We start from the raw sequence: 5,414 nt of genomic DNA, 5'->3' as shown, positions 1-5,414 counted from the left end.
TAGGTATTCTTTTCGTGGTGGTGGGTGGGTGGTTGCTGTCATGGTGCACGTATTGGAGTGTTGTGTTGGGTTTCGTGAATGGTTGGTAGCTGTTATTTCTCAGGTTGAAAGTGACGTCAAGGAAGTTGACGGTTTGCTTGTTGGCTTCAATCGTGATCCGTAGGCCGTTCTCTTTGAAAATTTGGCATATGCGCTTCTTGGTATTCTCGCTGCTCCTTGGCGAGGCGCGACACACTGCCAGTCCGTCATCACGGTAAATACCAAGGTTCAGATTGAGGCTAGCGAGCTGGGAGAGGAGGAAACTCCCAACGAGTTCACACGTTTCTGCTCCGTCAAAACTTCCCATAGTGACGTCAAATGTTGCATTGTTCTTTTTTTGCCATGGTGTACTGTTGTGGATGAGAATGGAGTTTTTTGCGTGGATGATGATGTTTCTTTCGTTGCCTGTGATTGAGTCGTAGTCTGAGGCGAAGTCTAGTGCTTGAGTCAGTAGGTCTTGCGTGATGGAAGGGTAATAATGTTGAATATTCAATAACATGGCAAATTCTTGCATCCAGCACACCTTACAATAGTGGTAATAAAAGATGCAACCTATGCTTGAAAGAGAAACTGTTTATTATTTACCGTCCAGACCTGTCATCCCTCAACAAGCGCAGCGAAATTGTAACAACATGCCGCCATAGACGGAAACACCTCCTAGGCAACACATGAGCCAATCACCACGCCCCTAGGCCAGCCTGTACCCACCCACTCTGTGCCCTATATAAACCATGGTATGCGAATGCTCCCATTAAAATCTCCTGACGATTGAGGGTACCCCCCCTCATGAAACAGGCCTGTAGAGATTAAATAGTCTTGTGATTTTTTTCCCACACATACATATATATATATATATACATATATACATCCATTTTCTACTGCTTATTCCCTTTTGGGGTCGCGGGGGGTGCTGCAGCCTATCTCAGCTACAATCGGGCGGAAGGCGGGGTACACCCTGGACAAGTCGCCATCTCATCGCAGGGCCAACACAGATAGACAGACATCATTTACACTCCCAATCACACACTAGGGCCAACAATTTAGTGTTGTGTATATATATATATATATATATATATATATATATATATATATATATATATATATATATATATATATATATATATATATATATACACATATATACCCTGGACAAGTTGCCACCTATATATATATATATATATATATATATATATATATATATATATATATATATATATATATATATATATATATATATATACACACTAGAGATGCGCGGTTTGCGGGCACAACCGCGGAGTCCGCGGATTATCCGCGGATCGGGTGGATAAAATTAAAAAAAATTAGATTTTAAATAGATTCAGGCGGGTGGCAGTTAAACCAATTGGGAAATATATATACATAGTTAAATGTTGTTACCCACATACGAAAAACGAGCAGGCACCTGCTGCATATGCCACAACAGAAGAAAAAAAAAAAGAAGAGATGGACACTTTTACGGAGCGGAGAAGGGACGCCTCGCCGGGGTCCGGGACCGAGGCCCCTTCCCCCGAGAGGGCCCCACCGGGAGCCGTAGCTGAGGCGATCCGCGAGAAGGGCCCGACGCACGTCCAGGGTCACCACCGCGCCCACCGCACCGACACCCCGCCTCGTCCGCCTTCGCCGCGGCCGGCGTCACGCGCAGCAGGTAAGCAGCTTACCTGCCCGCCACCCCCGTGGCCGGGGGCTCGTAACAGGGGTCACTCCGCGCGCTCCGCCCGCGCAGCTTACCTGCCCGCCACCCCTGTTGCCGGGGGCGCGTAACAGGGGTCACTCCGCGCGCAGTGCGCTCACGAAAGGGGTGGGGCTCACCCTGGTTGATATAGACAGCAGGACGGTGGCCATGGAAGTCGGAACCCGCTAAGGAGTGTGTAACAAACCACCTGCCGAATCAACTAGCCCTGAAAATGGATGGCGCTGGAGCGTCGGGCCCATACCCCGCCGTCGCCGGCAGCGAGACGCGCTTGGAGGTGCGCTCAGCGCGGCTCCCATATGATTGCGCACTGGTGTGCGTCTGGGTCGTGACAGCGTGGCACGCGAATGTCTGTGATGCATTGGATCAGTCTCCTTTCTTTAACAGGCAAAAGCTTTATAACCTCACTAATGCCTTGCATCGTCTATATTAGATATATAACAACGGGCGGGTGCGGGCGGGTGCGGTTCTGATCAAATGTTAGATCGGGTGGATTGCGGATGGTTGACGACTTTCTGATGCGGTGTGTGTGTGTGTGTGTGTGTGGGATAGGCTCCAGCACCCCGCATGACCCCGAAAGGGACAAGCGGTAAAAAAAATGGATGGATGGATATATATATATATATATATATATATATATATATATATATATATATATATATATATATATATATATGTGACCTAAATTATTATGACTGAGAGCTTTTCGTTTCGACCAGGTAATCAACGTTCACCAAACTTAAGGAGGGCCCCAAGGGTTAAAAAAAAAAAAATCTATCTATTGTTTGGTTTTAAAATTTAAAAATGAATTCTTAAAGCGTAGTTAGTACTAGAGATGTCCGACAATATCGGTCTGCCGATATTATCGGCCGATAAATGTGTTAAAATGTAATATCAGAAATTATCGGTATCGGGTTTTTTTTTTATCATCGGTATCGTTTTTTTTTTTTTTTTTTTTATTAAATCAACATAAAAAACACAAGATACACACTTCTTTCTGTTATTAATATTGTGGTTCCTACATTATATATCAATATATATCAATACAGTCTGCAAGGGATACAGTCCATGATTGTGCGTGCTGCTGGTCCACTAATAGTACTAACCTTTAACTGTTCATTTTACTCATTTTCATTCATTACTAGTTTCTATGTAACTGTTTTTATATTGCTTTACTTGCTTTTTTATTCAAGAAAATGTTTTTAATTTATTTATCTTATTTTATAAAATGTTTTAAAAAGTACCTTATCTTCACCATACCTGGTGGTCCAAATTAGGCATAATAATGTGTTAATTCCACGACTGTATATATCGGCTGATATCGGTATCGGTAATTAAAGAGTTGGACAATAACGGAATATCGGCAAAAAGCCATTATCGGACATCCCTAGTTAGTACTATAGCTGGGTCGCAATGACGTGACCGAGATGTGAAAAGTATATTTATGTGAATTCCTATTAGCATTCACACTTAAGTTATTCCACACCTTTTTTGGTTTATTTATCCTTTTTGGTGGCGCGTGACTCCCACATCTTTTATGGGATTGCTGCCATCCCATTCAAACATGAAAACATTCAGTGCTTCCAGGTCATGCGCTTGTTCAACAAACCTTACCAAAAATGACTGATTTGACTGTAATTCATACTTGCCAACCTTGGGACCTCCGATTTCGGGAGGTGAGGGGGGGAAGGGGGGGCGTGGTTGGGGGCGTGGTTAAGAGGGGAGGAGTATATTGACAGCTAGAATTCACCAAGTCAAGTATTTCATACATACCGTAGTTTCCGCACTATAAGGCGCACCTTAAATGAATGGCCTATTTTAATACTTTGTTCATATATAAGGCGCACCGCATTATAAGGCGCATAGAATAGAAGCTACAGTAGAGGCTGGGGTTACGTTATGCATCCCGTAGTTGCGAGACCTGTTGTGGCTCAATATTGGTCCATATATAAGGCGCACCGGATTATAAGGCGCACTGTCAGCTTTTGAGAAAATTGGGAGGTTTTTAGGTGCGCCTTATAGTGCGGAAAATACGGTATATATATACAGGTAAAAGCCAGTAAATTAGAATATTTTGAAAAACTTGATTTATTTCAGTAATTGCATTCAAAAGGTGTAACTTGTACATTATATTTATTCATTGCACACAGACTGATGCATTCAAATGTTTATTTCATTTAATTTTGATGATTTGAAGTGGCAACAAATGAAAATCCAAAATTCCGTGTGTCACAAAATTAGAATATTACTTAAGGCTAATACAAAAAAGGGATTTTTAGAAATGTTGGCCAACTGAAAAGTATGAAAATGAAAAATATGAGCATGTACAATACTCAATACTTGGTTGGAGCTCCTTTTGCCTCAATTACTGCGTTAATGCGGCGTGGCATGGAGTCGATGAGTTTCTGGCACTGCTCAGGTGTTATGAGAGCCCAGGTTGCTCTGATAGTGGCCTTCAACTCTTCTGCGTTTTTGGGTCTGGCATTCTGCATCTTCCTTTTCACAATACCCCACAGATTTTCTATGGGGCTAAGGTCAGGGGAGTTGGCGGACCAATTTAGAACAGAAATACCATGGTCCGTAAACCAGGCACGGGTAGATTTTGCGCTGTGTGCAGGCGCCAAGTCCTGTTGGAACTTGAAATCTCCATCTCCATAGAGCAGGTCAGCAGCAGGAAGCATGAAGTGCTCTAAAACTTGCTGGTAGACGGCTGCGTTGACCCTGGATCTCAGGAAACAGAGTGGACCGACACCAGCAGATGACATGGCACCCCAAACCATCACTGATGGTGGAAACTTTACACTAGACTTCAGGCAACGTGGATCCTGTGCCTCTCCTGTCTTCCTCCAGACTCTGGGACCTCGATTTCCAAAGGAAATGCAAAATTTGCTTTCGTCAGAAAACATGACTTTGGACCACTCAGCAGTCCAGCTCTTTTTTTCCTTAGCCCAGGTGAGACGCTTTGCGCGCTGTTTCTTGGTCAACAGTGGCTTGACACGAGGTATGCGGCAGTTGAAACCCATGTCTTTCAAGCGTCTCTTGGTGGTGGATCTTGAAGCACTGACTCCAGCAGCTGTCCACTCCTTCTGAATCTCCCCCACATTTTTGAATGGGTTTTTTTTCACAATCTTGACCAGGGCGCGGTGATCCCTATCGCTTGTACACTTTTTCTGACCACAGTTTTTCCTTCCCTTTGCCTCTCCATTAATGTGTTTGGACACAGAGCTCTGAGAACAGCCAGCCTCTTCAGCAATAACCTTTTGTGTCTTTCCCTCCTTGTGCAATGTGTCGATGGTTGCCTTTTGGACAGCTGTCAAATCTGAAGTCTTCCCCATGTTTGTGTAGGCTTCAGAACTGGACTGAGAGACCATTTAAAGCCCTTTGCAGGTGTTTTGAGTTAATCAGCTGATTAGTTTGTGGCACCAGGTGTCTTCAAAATTCAACCCTTACACAATATTCTAATTTTGTGACACACGGAATTTTGGATTTTCATTTGTTGCCACTTCAAATCATCAAAATTAAATGAAATAAACATTTGAATGCATCAGTCTGTGTGCAATGAATAAATATAATGTACAAGTTACACCTTTTGAATGCAATTACTGAAATAAATCAAGTTTTTCAAAATATTCTAATTTACTGGCTTTTACCTGTATATATATAT

The sequence above is a fragment of the Nerophis lumbriciformis genome, linkage group LG19 (genome assembly GCF_033978685.3).
Source record: "Nerophis lumbriciformis linkage group LG19, RoL_Nlum_v2.1, whole genome shotgun sequence".
Taxonomy (NCBI): domain Eukaryota; kingdom Metazoa; phylum Chordata; class Actinopteri; order Syngnathiformes; family Syngnathidae; genus Nerophis; species Nerophis lumbriciformis.
Note: the sequence above shows the minus strand (reverse complement) of the source record.